The sequence below is a fragment of the Pseudoliparis swirei genome, chromosome 23 (genome assembly GCF_029220125.1).
Source record: "Pseudoliparis swirei isolate HS2019 ecotype Mariana Trench chromosome 23, NWPU_hadal_v1, whole genome shotgun sequence".
Classification (NCBI taxonomy): Eukaryota; Metazoa; Chordata; class Actinopteri; order Perciformes; family Liparidae; genus Pseudoliparis; species Pseudoliparis swirei.
Genome location: NC_079410.1, coordinates 21213294 through 21232129, shown reverse-complemented (window position 1 = coordinate 21232129; position 18836 = coordinate 21213294). Strand labels below are relative to the sequence as shown.

At 43.2% G+C, this 18836-nt stretch overlaps 1 protein-coding gene across 1 annotated transcript in view; it reads right to left on the bottom strand.

The window, feature by feature from the left end:
- Nucleotides 1-18836, bottom strand: part of LOC130189244 (potassium voltage-gated channel subfamily C member 1-like) — a 69665-nt gene that overhangs the window by 26680 nt on the left and 24149 nt on the right. The gene's annotated exons all lie outside the window — the stretch shown is intronic.

Here is an 18836-nt window from a genome sequence, read left to right as displayed (position 1 = left end):
GGGAGGGGGGTTAATCTTTTATTTTTTTTACAGTTTGCACATGAAGCATGAATCCTCTCCTTTTTATTCAAGTTGCAGTACGGGGAGCTGTCACATCTGCACGCCGACATTTTTCTGTCCGGCTTAAGCCTTTTTGTCGTTAGTACTTTGGTGTTCTTGTGATTGCTTGTGGGGGAAGGGGGGGCTTGGGCCATTGCGGTATGTGCAAAGAAGTGGTTATGCCAATGTGCTGCAGACAGGGGGCGCCAACAACACACTGAGGAGAGGGGAGGAATGTTTTTAATTCACTGCAAATGCCCCGACTGCTGCAATCCCATTGATAACAGCACAGTCCAAGGCATAGAGGGAGGGAAGGATGATGGACGGAGAGTGTAAAAGTAATGAGGTACATAGAGTATCAGTGTGTGTGTGTGTGTGTGTGTGTCGGTTTGAAGGCGAGAAAGTGAAGAAGTAGATATACAGTGTATGTTAAGAGAACATAAGTGAAGACATAAACCACAGGGCAATAAGGAGATGAATGCATTGCCGTGACACTGTGACGTTATGAAAGCGCCCGTGTATCATAGAAGGTATGTTGTTCCGCCACACGTTGTTTTTTCTATGATCAATGATTATTTGTCGTAGACCACCGACACACACACACACACTCTGTCAACTGTGCAACCGGCGAATCATTCATGTATTTTATGTAGCGCATTATCAGTTATTTTCTGTACAGTGCTCACGCATGTGTAATGAGATTTCCTTTTCTCTGCAGCATCCCCCTACCGCCTACTATTCATTGCTCTCTCTCTCTCTCTCTCTCTCTCTCTCTCTCTCTCTCTCTCTCTCTCTCTCTCTCTGCAGTGGGCTGCCTGGATGTGTGTGTTGGGGTCCTCCCAGTGTGTGCGGAGCAGCGGTCGTCTTCTCAAACGTTAGGTTGTCCGTCAAGGACTCGTAACAGCACTGCGGCTCCTTTTCTTCCTTTTTTTGAAACCCCAACGTCGGTCCTCCCCAACCTCCTTCCTCGCAACCGTGCAGATGCTCAGCTGCCTGGATACCGACCGCATCCATAATGCACCGTTGGTACAAATTTAGCATCTTCCAAAAAACTTCGGAGGAAAAGGTTGATCCGATGTGACAAGAAGCAGCCGATCGAAGGGCCGTCTGCGATGTCAGAGCACAGATGCATATTTGGGGAATAACGTGACACGTTATGTCCTTATGAAGTCCATGTGCCTAAAATGTGGCTGTGTTCAAAATCTCACACTACCATACTATTCAATACTATGTATGGAGTACATGAGTAATTAGTGAGTTTACACCGCACTGTGGATTTTTTAGTATGCAAGAAGTGACCGGATGCACACTACGTTAGCAAGAACTTCTGAGTGTGTACTTGAGCTCGCTAGCGTGGACATCAACTCCCCACGATGCTGATATTTTAAGCTTTGCTGAATTTGCCTGAAACTATTTAAGTATATGATCCCGCAGGCTCACCGAGGGAAGAATAACGTTAGCTGCCATTTTACCCCCCATGCGCTAACGCAACGACTGTCTTAAAGGCTTGTGAGGTGTGTGTGCCAGACACAGAGGACGGAGTTAGCATTTACATTCCCAGTGTTACTTTATTTATTCAAATAATAATAATTTTCGGCAATTTTCAGTGAAGTCAGAGTTGCTAAGTCCCTTTAGTCCGTCAGTCTTCCGAGTTTTTGAGATCGGCTAAAATATGTTAATAATTTACTTTATAAGTATTGTTAAACTATGATTTAATATCAGAAATGCAACTTGATACCGGCTGTCATTTAAGCATACTTAAGTGTTAACAGTCAAATAAAATCAAACTGAATTGTAAATTTAGTAAGGAGTAAACAACGTTATTTTAATATGCAATGTGTTTGTCTTCACTTGATGAAATCCAATATTAACTGTTTTTGGTCTCCAACTCCATTAGACACTAAACCCCACTATTAAGATGTGAAGGGTTGCAAAGTTGCAGTTGATCATTTCACATGACACTTTTTTCAAAAAATGTTGTATATATATTGTATATAGTCTTGCTAATACTCCGATACAATACATTAACAAGAATGGAATGTTGATCAATTGTATTTCCACAATGAAGAGTACATCTTTTTAGAAACAGGGTCCTTGCCAATCATTATTAACATAGACACAACCTCACACAGAAAATAGTCTCTAAATTAAAACTGCTTTGAGTACCAAATAATATGTAATTCTTCTCCATGCTACAAGCTTATCATGAAATACAAGTATATCTTTTCTGTGATATCAGGATAACAGGGTCATCCACATGACCAAGATTTTTCTGTTCATGGCCACAGGAAGTAAAGCTGCTAAGTGGATTTCTGAGGTGTTTCGGGCCCTTGCTGAAGTATTATTTTTACACAAACCAAAATCTGTTTTCTGACTTTAACCAAGTAGTTCTGTTGCCTGAACCTAATTAATTGATATCTGTTATATGCACATATATACAAATGGTAAATGGACCTTTTCTTGTATAGCGCTTTTTTAGTCTTTTCTGACCACTCAAAGCACTTTAACACTCCATGACATCATTCACCCATTCACACCCATTCACACACTGATGGTTCCACCTACACATCAGGAGTAACTCACATTCAAACACATTCATACACCAGCTATGGGAGACATGTTGGGGTTAAGCATCTTGCCTAAGGACACCTCGACATGGGCTAGCGGGGATCGAACCGCCGATCCACGGATTGAAGCACGACCCCGGCTCACCACTCAGTCACAGTCGCCTCAAACTAGAAAACGGTTTTGCTATTGTTTGAATGAGCCCCTCATAACTATATAGACCCTTAGAGGAGTCCACCATACTGCACCACCATATTTCTACAGTAGGCCAGAATAGAAAAACCCAACTCTGCAAGAGACTTTCATGTTTTTAATGTTCCCTGAAATCCGCCCTATTTTCGGCCGACACACTTGTGAAAACTGCCGTAACGTGAGTGGAAGAGTGCAAAACCGTTTTACCGCCGGCCGTCGCCTGACTCCCATTGGTCCATATGGCATGGATGGCTTCTGAGCGAGGCAAACGGCTTTGCACTCCGCGGTGTTACCGGGGAGGGAGTGAGCGAAGGGGCATTCGGTTGGTTGCAAACTGCAACCACAGCGCTGGATACAACCACCTATGCACCGCTGTCCCTTTAACTGGTGGAGCATTTGATGGCGTAGTTTTCTTGATAACCTAAGACTGCATCTTAAAGATAGAGATATTCAACGAATAGGTGCTGATGGATGTTTAAAGGGACAATGTAAAGATGCTCGGTGTTCTCTTTTACTTGTTTTGTCTCAGGTTCTGAATTAAGTGCTAGCTGGTGCTAGATTTGATCTGATTTTATCATATTCATCTATCTTTAATTCAACCTGTGATCTATGAATACTTTCAAGCTTGTTGGATACAATTTAACCTGTTTCAGGGCCTCATAAAATGTTAACCTTCTCTCTGTTAAAACATTTGTGACTGTTGGGGCCATTGGGTGCTGCAGATATATGCAAATGTGTGTCGTCTGCATATAGCTATGAAATGTCATACTAGATATTTTGACCAAATGGGAGCATGTACAGTGAGAATTGACCTGATAACTTAGGCATTTTTTCATAGGAAGGAAAAGAATGTAACACATCATTGATATTATTAATTACACCGTAGATAAACTCAAACTCAGCAACCCACTTAGGACGATGTAAAACCAGTAAAGTGTATGCATGTGTAAATATGCCTTCAAGTGTGTGTGTCAGGTCAGTGATGAAGACAGACAGATGAAGTATTTCTCTAATCCTCAGGGAACTCATCGAGTCCCACAGCTTATTAACATGGTCTAATTTAACACTGCTATCTAGAGCTGCCCTGGATACACACAAAAACACATCACAGGCACACACACAGGCGTTCTTAAGCATTTTTTAAGGGTGCTGTAGAGTTATTAAAAGCAGATGCACAAGGAAACACATCATAAGCATCCCCTCGTTTCATTTAATACATTTCATTGTCAAGCTATTTCTTTAGTTGGATGCTGGATTTTTAAAAACAGGCAGACTCGCTGCCGGCCAGCCCTTTGAGTTTCTGTATTGTCTTTGCCGTTGGTAATGGTCATACATAATAAAAGGATCCATTTCCATTCCATTATCCGAACCACTTATCCTAGGCTTCATTTAATTTAATTATACATTTAATTTATATACATTTGTGTCTGTACGGTTAGAATGATGTGCATATGTACATATCCGACAAACACTGCCCTTCATTGCATTTCATTTAGCTGATGCATTTATCCAAAGCGACTTACAATAAGTCCATTCTACCTTCAGTGATCTTTCTTTTAATTTACTAACTCAATCTGGGGTTTCTGTTCTCAACACCGCATTTTGACAATAAATAGCTGGCACTCAACTAATTTATGGAGCCATGGAAGTCAACGCCTTTTTCCACATGTCTTACAAATGTTTTACAATAACAGGATTCTCGACACAGAACAGCTAGAATGCTTTTCATTTGAAATGGAAACAGGAAGTGTTGAGGTAACAGTAAATAGTTATATTTTTTCATGTCTATGAAACTGCAACCATAAAATAGATTTTATGGCAATCCACTCAATAGTTCTTCACTCAATACCACTACAAGCAAAATAGTGTTGAGTCACGGCTATAAACTTTGGCAGATAATAAGGCGTCATTAGTCGGCTTGCATGTTAACATGATTGTCTAACTGGTTGTTATAAGGGCTTTGGCGACCACTGTGGCCAGCAGAGGGTTACAGGACAATGTAGTTTTGCACTTGAAGGTTGACACATGAATTTACCCAGTGAATAAGATGCACCACTAAGACTATTATACAACCAAAATGAAATAAACACTTGTATCTCAATCAAATGTCTGTTTAACAAAGCAAGACCAATCAGCTAACGAATTGAATCATTATTAGCCTAGTTATGAAAAATATAGAGCAACATGAACATCTTCATATCAAGAGAATCATTTTGCTTTCTATAATAACTATGACAGAGATTGAGATGTGCTTTTTTGCAGAGCCATTCATCCACTCTTGGTTTAAAGTCATCAGTTATTTAATGAAAACAAACTCTATAATAGTTATGTTCAGTATTTTGCTAACAATATAGCTATAACATTTAATTGGCCAAATTTGCCTGACTTTTATTGTGAAGCTGTTACAGGAAACACAAGGTATTTGTCATCGTGGTTAGCGCTAACAGCCGTCGTTCATCCAACATGCTATACCTTTTGTCGTTTTTGCAGTATTAAAGAATACATTTAAAAAACACTCCTCACGTCTCCATTCTAACAGTTGTTCAACCTACAAGACAAAATAGTTCATCCCACTCTCTCTTTTTCCCTCTTCCTACTTTCCTTCATACCTCCCTGCTCTGTCCTCTCACATTCCCTTGCCTCTGTCACTCATACCAAATGACCTAAATCTCTTTCCATATTCCTCCCCTGGACAATATCCTCTCTTTCTTTAGCTTTCCCTCTGTATCTTCTTCATAACTGACTAATCCTGTCCCTCCTGTCTGCTATTTCTTCCTCTATTCCTGTCACTCTTTTTATACCTTACTCCTTCATATGTCTTCTTCTTTTTCTGACGTCTCTTAGTATCGTTAGATTTCTCCTTGTTTAATCCTGGTTTTCAGCGGGAAAGCTGGCTATAGCACCAAAAACTGGACGGACGACGTTAGCAATTCGCTAAATACAGTAGAACATTTAGATCAAATGAGGCGATTGCAAAGTCGTCCGAGAACTTTTGTGTGTGGCAGTTGGCAGAGTTGTGTTTAAAGTACGAGGTGAAGAGGAATGGTGCCAGAACTGTTCCTTGTGGGGCCCCCGTGGTGCAGGACACCTGCTCGTACTCACACTCCCGTATCTGCGCACACTGACCGTGTTTACATGCATTCGAATAACTGGCTTAGTCGGACTGAAATCGAATTATCCGTTTCATGTAAACACCTTTGTTCGACTATGTGCGGTCCGACTACGATCCGATTAACACCCCTGGATAACTCGATCCGATCCGGTTGATAATTCGACTATCACGGCATGTAACGGTGAATTGGATTAGGAACTGGTCTTTGCGTCTTTGTGCATGCTTGAGATCCCGCCGCCCTCCCATGTCGTGACCCGGAAGTCGAAAGAGACGATAAGTTGTCACTGCCGGGAGCCTGGCCAGCAGAAAACAAACAAACAACGCCAATAGCGCCATTTGCATTCGCTGTACTCCTATTAACATCATGCAATAATAGTAGAGGGATGTAGCTTCGCCTTGCTCTCTGTTCGCCATCTTTCTCGAAATGTTGATGTTGTTGTTGTTGGTTGTTGTTGGTAGTGGTGAAGAGGTCAAGAGGAAATGGCTGTATCACCACGAGTTGTAAGGAAAACAGCGCCACCTATCGTATCGGATATGACATGCTTTCAAAGGCCAATGATTCGAATTACTCACTGCCATGTATATTGGGATAACAGCAGATCCCCCAAAAGATAGCATCGTCCGACTAAAGCAAGATTCGAATTATACCATCATGTAAACGCACTGACTATGGACGGTTGGTGTGGTAGTCAAAATTCCATGCAGTGAGATGGTGGTCCACCCTCGTCTGCTCCACAGAAGCGAAGGCTGGATGGTGTTGAAGGCACTGGAAAAAGCATGACTCTCACAGTGCTTCCAGCCTCTTCCAGGTGAGAGAGGCATCTGTGAAAGAGGTAGATGGCCGCCTCATCCACTCCGATGCCAGATTAATAAGGGAACTGAAGTGGGTCGAGAGATGAGCTCGCCATAGTACGAAGATATACAAGGACCAACCCCTCCATGGTCTTCATCATGTGGGATGTTGAAGCCACCAGCCTGAAGCTGTTAAAGTCCTTGAGTCTTTGGTACTGGTACCACGCAGGATGTCTTCAACAGCTGTGATACTTTTTTCGGACTCAAGGTGGAGTTAAATACGTGCTCCACTATCCTGATTTGAGGAGCCTTGATCAATACTTGTTTTAGCACTTACACTGGCGCTAACTATGTTCCATCATTAACTAAATATTAAACATAAAATGCATCACACGTCTGAATTCAACACTGATTTGTCTGTCAATCCATGTTAATTGACAAAGCTGTTGTGCTATGATACTTGAGGCTCTCTTTGGATAAAACCTGTCAGTAGTAGGTTAGTCTTTTCTAAAGGGCTCCAGGGGCCTTAGTCCTTCTATAGTATCTGGTGATGAAATGCTGCGTTCTGAACACACAGTTCATTCCTGGACAAGGAAATCTCAAATTACCAATGTGGGACATCCAGAGAGCAATATACCATATCCTAGTTTGACATTTAGTTGGAGGCCTGTTTATTTTAAAAGGTATCTTACAATTTTTAATGATATTACACCAATGCAATCCTTGTGCTTTGTGCAGTTTAAGTAAATAATATTTGATAATATGTGCCTCGTCAGTTAATTCACCTATAGACAAAAACATTTAATAATAATGTACACTTAATTGAAATTATTCTCTGCATTTTACAAATCCTTAGTTATTAAGGAGCGGTGGGCTTCAGCCCGGGGAGCAACTGGTGGTTCAGTGTCTTGCTCAAGGACACTTTGACATGCAACTATGGGGAGAGCGGGGATCGAACCGGGTACGGGACGACCACTCTCCCCAATGAGCTACAGCCGACCCCCAACTAAATTTTGCGAACATCTTAATATTAGCTATTAGCTAAACTTGCAAATGAGGGCAAAAAGCAACAAAAACATACAAGCTTCTTAAAAGCATTTAAGTGCTCTTTCACAGTTTGCTTGTGTTAGCATATAAGGAAGGACTAACACTAAAACATCATCCGGTGACTCCGAAATCACTCATTACCGAAGTACTGGCTAATAATGTCAATACTGAAAGTGAGGGGACGAAGTCAAATGGCAAAAAGGAAGTGCATACATCAGCAAAGAAGATTGATTCAAAGAAAGAGGGGGACAATTAAAGAAATATTTTTTTTTCCCAGACAAAAAGGTTAGACATAAGGAGAAAAATTGCAATATGATGAGCGCTGTGAGCTTGGGACAGAGGATCAAAAGCTTCTAATTGAATCCATTTAGCTCATCACACTAACCCTGCACTGACATTTATGTTAGTTGAGAGAGGTAGAGAGAGAAAAGAGAAGTAACAGGTACTATTACAATTACAGAAAGAGAAAGTCGTAGTACACTAGATGAGAGAAAATAAACTCTGACCTACAGCTGGTGGATACATAGTGAGGCTCATTGACGTCGTCACAAATTCCACATTTGGGCTTTACAATCTGTATCGGATCAGGGAAAATTCCCCAAAAAACTGAAAAAAACCTTTCACAAGGAAAATAGGGAAAATACCTTCAGGAGAGCAAGAGAGGAGGATCCCTCTCCAGGATGGACAGAAGGATAGATGTCATGTGACCAGATGAACAGAGTTAAAACACATTCCATGAATATGACAGAAATGAATATGAGTAGTATGATTTCCACGATCCACAAGTACACCTCCACTTTTGAGCGCATGACATTTTATTGGAAGGTGGACAGTAGGCGCTGGGCTTGGACTCTCTAGGATTCGCACTGTTAAGTAGTTCTGAAACTGGGCACTTCGCAAATGATGGAAAACAGGCTTCCGGACACGCGTGAATTAAGTTATCAACATTTAATGGCAGGAAGTGTAGAACAAACATTCAAGGCTCACGATCGTGATCTTCTTCGGCTCCTCCGCCCTCCTTCCGGCGTCGAGAATACCTGTGGAAGAGACCCGATTTCTCTAATCCACAGAGTTTTATACTCAATGTCCCTGGCCCCGGTCAAAACATCACTTCCGGTCAAGTCGCTAAACAAGTATTTTCACAATAAAAGTCCCTTGTTTATTGTAATTCACTTGACAGAATTCAACCAGCCTCGTCAATCTATAATACTAACATTGGCACTCTCATGCAATATACATTAATTCTTGCCATTTACATTTGCATAGAGTAAACATTACCCCTATGCATCATAATACATTAATAACAATATCAATATTCTCCCTAATATTTTCTATGATAATATCTTTCTATATGTATTAATTTAAAACATAAGACCTCTGCAAAATAAACTATTACAACCTAACAGCACCTTATGACAATCTTGCAAGATTTATTAAAATAAACCCAAATCAAGAATCTAAATTAAACGTTTACACTGCTCCAACAAAGATAATTGTATTAAAATAACACAATTATACTTAATTTGAGAGGTTGAGGAACCCCAACCGTGTCAAAACAGCTAACACGGGCAACAGCTGTGTTTCATGTCTCCAACTGACACTGACTTTTGTTTTTCTTTTCAAGCGTGACTATTCTTAAACTCAAACTTTTAATTACCCCCCCCAAAAAAAACTTTCATTTGTGAAATGACAACACATTCTCACTCCCAACTCGTCAAACCCTGCTTACAAGTGCAATATGTGACATATTATTACTATCAGTAATTTAAAACTGTACATATTAGCGCACGTCTTGTTCTCGTACATATTACCACCTTCTGTCTAGTGTTTTCTTTTATATTAAGTATTTTTTCTTTCTTATTATCGTGTTATTTCTAAACTGTTGACTCGGAGAGCCCTGCACCAGATGTCCCACGTGTCTGGACTGTTGTTCTCGGCACAAATGGCAAATAAAACCTTGAAAGTGAAGCGTGAAAGTTCTTGGTCAGTGGACACTCGTCAGGGTGTCACTTTCCAGTCGCCAGGTGGGTGTCACTTTAACCCCGGTGCGTCGCTATTTGATGCAGAAGGGCAACGGACCGAGTTGACCATATAAACCCTTCTGTGTGTCGCTCGCGCCAGAGGGCAGTTGCAAAAAGATGCATTGTGTCGTTTGATTTGGAGGACAATGACAATGACAGTAATTGTGACGACAATGACGTATTGTTCCAAACCCTGACTGTAGAACTCCTTTCACAAGCGTGCATCCACAACACAATGCCACTGCAGGCTGAGAGACGGACACAAAGTGATGCTACTCTCTCTGTAGTGACGTGGCAATCAGGATGTCCTCTCTTCCACTGCAGAAAACACACACAATGTGTCCTTGTAAAGGTGACACTACAAATAGCCTGGCTGCAGATTTACATACTGTTTACTCCCCAGGGGGAAGATACAGCAGTATGTTGATTGGGATCCCTCTACACACACACACACACACATTTTCAAGTGCAAGTTTTGCCAAGTCAGTGAGAATGTGACAGGACAGGCCGTGTGATCACGCGTGTGTCGATGTGAGCGGTAGAGGTTGGAGTGCGACAGACAAGACTGCATGTGGTCCTGTTTCAGACGACAGCTCCCGGTGCGGCCGCGTTAGCTCCCGGTGCGGCCGCGTTAGCCGGGAAGTCTCCGCTTACCTCCCTCTGAGGGTTCCCAGAACTTGTGCTACTTAATTTCTCCCTTGTTTTATACCAATTCATCACTTCATCCTGTTTGTTTGTCTGGCTGCCTTAATCCTTGCCGCACTGCAGCTCATGGTCCCTCCCCCGACCTGTTTGCATTCCCATCCTGTCTCGCTGTTGCTGACAGATGGCGGCACGCAGGAGGTGTCAAAGATCAGCTTCCACATAAACAAGCAACGCAGGTCCCACAATGCTGCCATTGGGTATTATAACAAAGCTGAATAATGAACTTTGTGTCATCACGATATTAACTTAATAATTCGAGACAAAGTTCGGTGCCAAAACTCTGAAAAGGTTTTTTTTCTCTACAGGACAACATGGACGTCCCTGATAATGCTACAACCCGTGTTGAGATCAGTTAGCCGTTAGTAAGGGAGACACAAGTTCGATTACAAATCGAAAATTGTTTAGCTTTTCCCTTTTTCACCTTACAAAAAGTCAAAAGCAGGATCGGCGATTCTCCCAGGATCATTTCTTCTTCTCTTTACTTGCGTAAAAAAAAGAAACAGGCGTCAACGACTCACCGGTTGCCTGCTCTCCAGCAGCTTTCTGGCGAGAAACTCGTCATCGGGGCTTCATAATAAATTCACAAAAGATAGTGATAAAAGTTGAAGTACAGGAGATTTAGTGTTTTTTTACCGAGGCATCGAATTGTGTCTCCAGAATGGGAGAATTCCAATGGCATTGGTAGAAACTACTACGTATCTGGTGTTCTGTAATTTCTCAGACCAACACTAGTGTCCACTGTCCAGTAAATGTCCAGAGGGCCCAGAATTAAATTTGTGTCCATTTGTGGTCATTTGATTTATTGCTAATATGCTTGGGGGGAAAGGTCAAGTGAAGCACAACATCAGCTCAATTTATGAAGGCCTGGAGGTCACAAATTATCTGTTTCATAGAGGGTACAGACATTTTATGTGATAAAATATGCACACAATGCATATATAGCTTACTAGATTTAAATATAAAGCTCTCGTATGAACATTCAAGGACTTTTTCACCAGGAGCCCTCAATGCTCTCACATTGACACTTAATCCTTTCTTCCTCCATCTGATGGATCATTGAGGTCTGGATCGTGGAATATGCCGACTACCAACTACGCCATGGCCCTGTTGAGACTCCGCCCACTCCTCCTCTCTACCTCCATCTGCCTGATGGAACGTGGAGGTCTCGTTCGTGGAATATGCCGACTACCAACTATTCATACACTCTGTCAAATTCATTGATTGTGTTGTTACTAGGGGTGCAACGGATCATCATTGATCCGTGATCCGTTCGGATCATCTATTTCGGTTCGGCACGCGCATGATCCGCGGATTGATTTATGAAGAAAAAAAAATTGTGCGCATGCTCAGTCCACACACAGCCGTAACACGTGGCTGACATAGCGATTGCTAACATAAAGAAAAACCTGCAACACAGCGTGGTCATGGCGAGCGGAGGAACAGAAGAACTAGAACGCCCCACATGGAAATCCCCTGTTTGGGAGCATTTTGGCTTCCCTGTCAAATTGAATTCAGAAGGAAAGAGGTTGGTGGATAAAACCGTGACGGTGTGTAGGCACTGTGGCACAAGAAAGTCATACAACAGTGGAAAGTTTCCTGGAAACACATCGAGCATGGCCACGCATTTACAGCGACATCACCCCGGTGTTTCACTGACGGGAGTGAAACCGAAAGCGGCTCAACAACCGCTCATCACCGCGGCATTTAAGCAGCCCCTTCCTCCACAATCAGACCGGGCTAAAGCAATCACAAACGCTATCGGTCTGTTTATAGGTGCTGACATGAGGCCATATTCCGTTGTGCAAAACAAGGGATTCAAACACATGCTGAACGTGCTCGAGCCACGTTACGACATCCCGTCGCGCACCCACTTCAGCGATAATATTGTGCCAGGTCTGTATGAGCAGGAGAAGAAAAAGGTGGTGGATGAGCTAGCTGTAGCACCCTCTGTTGCACTCACAACAGACGGGTGGACGTCGAGGGGAACGGTGAGCTATGTGACAATAACCGCTCACTTCATCACAGCAGACTGGGAGATGAGAAGTCCGGTGCTGCAGACACGCCCCTCTACGGAAGTCACACAGGCAGTCACCTTGCGCAGGTACTGACACAAGCAGTGGAGGAATGGAAGATAAAGAGGCCCACTACTAATATCCCAGTCACAACTGATAATGCCAAAATCAAATAAATGTAGTGAATGAGGCAGGACTGTGTCCACAGATAGTGTGCTTTTTACATGTAGTAAATTTGGCATCACAGAAGGAATCTCAGTCAATAGGATGGACCGCCTCCTTGGGAGGATCAGGAAGGTGGTTTCCTACTTCCACAGAAGCACAACAGCTGCTCATGTGCTTAAGACAAGGCAAGAAATGCTAAAGCTGCCTACTCATAAGCTCATACATGATGTCCCAACAAGGTGGAACTCCACTTATGATATGTTAGAGCGTTATCTGGAGCAGCAGGCAGCTATATACTCTGCATTGACCGACAAGACCCTAAAGAAAAATGTCAAAGACATCATAACCCTTTCTGATGATGATGTGAGAGTGGCAGAGGAGGTCCTCCAGGTGCTTAAACCCCTTAAAACTGTTACATCTCTGCTGAGCACTGAAACGTTACCATCTGTGTCAATGATCCTTCCGCTGAAAACAAGGATTCTACAATCCATGGCTCCAAGTGTGGAAGACAGCACCATCACTCAAGATGTCAAGACTGCCATTAGAGAGGACCTGAAGCCCAGATACACTTCACCCCCTACTCTACAGGACTACCTCCACAGATCTACTGCCCTGGATCCAAGGTTTAAGTCCCTGTCTCACATAGACCCTGACCTACGCCAGAGGACATACAGTGACCTCACCACTGAGATTGTGAGCAGTCTGGCCACTGAAGACTGTGATGAGGTAAAGGAAATACATTATTTTAAAATGATCAATTTAAATCTTCATACATTTTTTATTTTCAGTAATAATGGCATTCATTTAATGTTATTGCCGCATTTTTCATGTTTATGAAACATGAAAATAAATAATAGGTTTAATTAATGACCTATTCTTTTCTGCAGGGTCAAGCTGCAGAGCCAACAGGAGCAAACTTGGACACATCTCCTCCACAAAAGAAGTCGGCGTTGGCAGAGCTTTTGGAGAGACCTTTGCCAGCAAAGACATGGACAGCAAGACTCCTGCTGACATCAAAGAGGAGGTGGCATTCTACCTGGCAGCAGCGGCATTGCAGTGGATGGTGATCCACTGACATGGTGGAAAAGCAATGAGTTTAAATACCCTCATATTGCTAAGATGGCAAGATGCTATCTCGCTGTGCCAGGCTCTTCAGTTCCTTCCGAGAGAGTGTTCTCAACAGCAGGGGACATAGTGACTGCAAAGAGGTCCACACTCTCCCAGACAATGTAGACACCCTTGTCTTTTGAAAAGAATTTAAAATTATAAGCTCATGTATGCTTTGTTTTCTTTCTTTAATTCTTCTTTGATAATAATGCTCTTGTTTCAAGGAAGATGATGTGCCTTCTTATGTTGCACTTTAATTTGTTTTTTATTAATGGTCATTGGTCCATGTTTAAAGGAAGGAGATATGCCTTTTATGTTGCACTTTAAGTTGTTTTTCATTGATTATGTTGAAAAGAAGATGTTAATTGTACACTTTAAGTTGATTTTATATATTTCAATTGAATAATTTAAAAGTGTTAATAAACAAAAAGACAAAACATGTTTATTTGTCTTGTCTATTTTTTTTTTTTTTTTGCTGATCCGAAAAATGATCCGATCCGTGACTCTGATCCGAGGAACGATCCGAACCGTGAGTTTTTTGATCCGTTGCACCCCTAGTTGTTACTGTGTTTTAATTTGTCTGTAATGATTTCTTCTGTACACATTACATCTATTGTCCATCCTGGAGAGGGATCCTCCTCTGTTGCTCTCCTGAAGGGTTCTTCACTTTTTTTTCCCCGTGAAGGGTTGTTTGGGAGTTTTTCCTGATCCGATGTGAGGTCAAAGGTTACGGATGTCTATATGTACAGATTGTAAAGCACTCTGAGACAAATTTCACACACACACACGCCTTCTAAACACAACAAACAGTGCTATCCACAAGAGAATAACTCGCAATAATTAAAGTTCATGCTTTATGTGGTGTTACTATTCTATATCCGATGGGCTTTTTGTGGGGGATTTCGACATTGATTACTATGACAACGACGTTCGCTACGGACGCTTGAATTAACGCGAATGCTTGGAAGCCTTGACTATTGCCTCGGTAATCAAGCCCAGAGGTATTTGGGAGATCATCTGGTTTCTTTTTGAGGCAGTTTTGTGCCGCAGCTCTAAATTATCTTGCGTAACTTAACTCAATATGCACCAAGTTGCATTTTTGTATATACTGTATATGTATTAGAAAGTCAACATCAACTCAAAGTCTTCCTCCACTCAGAGACGGACAGAGCAGCCCACCATCGCTGATCGGCCTCAGCGTTATATACAACTCCCAAAGCACTCAGATAGTAATTGCCCGTCCGGCCTTCACCAGACATATGCGTAAGCAATGCCGGACTGCACTGAATCAGCAAGGAGGAGGGGGGTTGGTGGTGGGGGGGGGAAGCGGATCGATAGGATCTCGTGTGGATGAAAAACAAAAGAGCTCGGCCTCAATGTCGTTTCATTATAAATCGATAGATTAAATCCCATCAATCACAACACGTCTCCATAAGTCATAAACACAGCCAGTCGGACGGAGTTTGAATCTTCTTTCCGCTAGGAGAATAAGTAAGCTAACCAAAAAAAGACACATTTTCTTTTGCTATATTAATTCTGCGACGCGAGAAGAAGATTGTGCGTAAGGAGAGAGAGGGCACGACGGGGTGGAGAAGACAAGTTATAGGCGAATGTAAACAGAGTTTGAATCCTCCCCCCGCCCCCACCAGTGTACGCAAGGAGAATATCTAGCTAACGTAATTTTGGGGGGCAAAAGAAGACATTTTCTTTTGCTATAATAATTCTGCTACAGAGATTGCGCGTGAGGAGAGAGAGCGCGCGATGGGGTGGAGAAGACAAGTTACAGGCTAATGTGAACAGAGTTTGAATCTTCTTTCCGCCAGGAGAATAAATAGCTAACGGAATTTTTTGGAGGGGCAAAAAAGACATATTTTCCTCTGTTATATTAATTCTGCTACGGGAGGCAGATAGTGCGTAAGGAGAGAGAACGCAGGACAGGGTAGAGAAGAGAAGTTACATGGTAATGTGAACAGAGTTTCAATCCCCCACCGGTGTACGCAAGGAGAATATCTAGCTAACGTAATTATGGGGGGCAAAAGAAGACTTTTTTGTTTTGTTGCTATAATAATTCTGCTACAGAGATTGTGCGTGAGGAGAGAGAGCGCGCGGCGGGGTAGAGGAGAGAAGTTACAGGCTAATGTGAACAGAGTTTGAATCCCACACCAGTGTACACAAGGAGAATATCTAGCTCACATAATTTGGAGGAGGGGGGGGGGGGCAAAAGAAGACATATTTTCTTTTGCTTATTAATTCTGCTGCATGAGGCAGAGATTGTGCGTGAGGAGAGAGAGCGTGCGACGGGTGGAGAAGACAAGTTACAGGCTAATGTAACGCCCGGAGCTGCCGACTGCGCCATGATGACACGCACCAGCGGACACCTACGGTAGAACAATGGACGGGAGGCAGGAGGAGGAGGAGGAGGAGAGGTGCTGTCACAAAGCGACAGGGCTCTCTGGCACTGAGAGAGCCACCCATCCGTACGCCCAGCAAAAGCAGTAAAAAAAACAGCCCCCCGAGCCACACTGCGGAAACCTGCTGGGTCCAACGTCTGTGTGTGTGTGTGCATCTAGATTGAGTTCACTCGGTTGGTTTAATAGGCCTAAAAATAAATAAAAGAACGAGAATTGTTGGGAATAAGTGTTCGTACATCCTGAGAAAATGGAAAAATATGTTGGGAAGACAGGAAAGCAGACAAATTTGACCGGTTTGAGAATGATCCCCCCCCCCTCCTCGCCCCCTTTCCTCCTCCTCCCTAACTCCTAACTGTAGCACTGCTGCAGGCCGCATATTGCTGCAGTGCTCCGCTTGGTGCAGAGGGGGCCCCAATACACTAAGTAGGGAGGACGGGCCTCTGCCAAATAATGCCCCGGGCTGCCAAAAGCTCAGAATGAGGGCCAGAAGAAGCTGCTGTCTGAAAAGTCAATATACTGCATGCACCTGGGGCCTGGGGGGGGGTAGGTGGACAGGCCACCGGGGGGCGCTGTCTGACATTTCCTGCACCTGGGGGGGGTTGATGTTAATACAGACCACCGCCAGAGGTTAAACTTCTAAATGATAACGTCAACATGATTGTGATTTATTAAGGGTTATCCAATCTATTAGTAAAAAAAAACAAGAGGTCTAAGTGCACATGCCCGCTCTGAAAGGTCTGGACCACTCGGAGAATTGGTGAGTGCAGTTCACCTTAATAACTTGTACAAAACACTGAAGAAGATTCGGTTCACATTTTGACATTTACTCATGCAGCAATTCATTTAAAACCGTTTTTTATTCGTATGAATGTATTAATTGTGTCACTAGCGGTGCAGTGAGCCAGGATAGCGGCATGAAGGGGGACCGGGTGCCTGGATGAAGCCCATCCCACTGTCCACTAGAATGATTGACAGCTTGGCCCCGCCTGCATGACCCGTATTGATGTTTTAGATGAGGTCATCAGCTGAAGGGGGGCGCCGCCCCGCTAAGGTCATTTATTCATATCCTTTTTTATGTGTGTGTGTGTTGTATATCAGCGTATGCCTTCTTAGCTTGTGAAACATAGAAGCAGTCTGACCCAAGCGGGGCATGACCTGAGATCCCTGCAGATTTGAACATGTATACAGTTTTTTCTATTATTCTTTATTCATAAATGAATGCTATTGGTCACCCTTTATCTCTCTCTATGGCTCCTGAACACATTTAAACAATGTAAAGTCGTAAAAGAAGCTTGTAACTCCATTGGATTGTCAAACTGACAGCAGAACCTCTCGAATGGAGCTGAAAGTGGTCCGACTTCCTCTGAAGTCGTGTTCCCCAGCTTCATGACCAGCAAAACATTTGTTTAACTTCTCAGAAGCAGTCAGCCCAGGGGATTCAACTCAGAGGGTCAGTGTGGGAGAATCCCTTCATGGGACTTCTCCACAGGTCAGCCCGACCCGACCTAGGTCAGGTTGGTTGGGTTGGAAGGTGGGGGGGGGGGGGGTCTGAACCGACTTGGACGTTATAGTGACGATAGGTCTACGCAACAAACTACTGATTCACGTTACTCGAGAGGGTTTTTATTTCGAATGGTGTGTTTAAGTGTGCTCAATGATTTAATGAAAAATGAAACACAATATGTAATCGTTATTAGACAGTGAATTTTAAATGAAGACGTCTCTCCGAGTGGATACTTCTTCGTGTCTCGAAAGCACCCCAACAGCAAAGGGAGAACTGGGGCAACTGCGATACCGGGGATGCAGTTCAACCATCAACCCACTGACCCACACATCTCCGTTAAACACTGCAGAGCCCCAGAGACCGAGCAGCTGGTTGTATTTCTAGGCTGGAGTGGATAAACAATAGAGGGAGAGCAAACTTCTACTGTTCTGGGCAGAAAAAAATCCTCATTGTTCTTGTGTTGACCAGGAGGTCTTGTGTTTCTCGTAAGCTATGACGGCACATCCTGTCCCCTGCTAACCGTCGACGCTAAGGTCTTTTACCCGTGACCACCCACCGTTACCGAATCTTAATTTAAAGCGGCAAAAGACGACACAACATCAGTCCAATAATTGCAAAACGTTGCAGACCCGTAGCGTTGGGAGCCAAACTGGTCGAGTGTCATAGAGTCCGTCAGTCGAGAAGACCCAAGTGAAATTGCTTGGCGTAATATTGTTCTACTTCTTCTTCTTGTACATTGGCGCGTATTAGCAGTACTTACCATCCTCTAAAAGTCACCAGATTTGGCAAGCCTGTCAGGCTTGGTGAAAATATCCATCTAATATAGATGTCAAATTTGGGTAAAACAAAATTGCTCTCTAGCGCCCCCGCAAAGTTGGACCGGTGAAGACAACTGATGCGGGGGAAAAGACCAGTGTGGACCACCTGGACCACTTCTACGAGGTTCTACGGACGTCTTTTAAGCCTATCTGTACAGCTCTGTTAAACTGATGCAGAGGGTTGGGTCAACTGTTATTTTAATTCTTATATGAACATTTTTGTTGTTCGTACTGACTTTGGAAGACGGAATGAGTCGCAATCAAATTCCTTGCGTGGGTTCTTTCAGAGCCGCCGACTTCCCAGTTGGACCCCTCCTACAGAACCTGCAATATGACGGTTACCTCG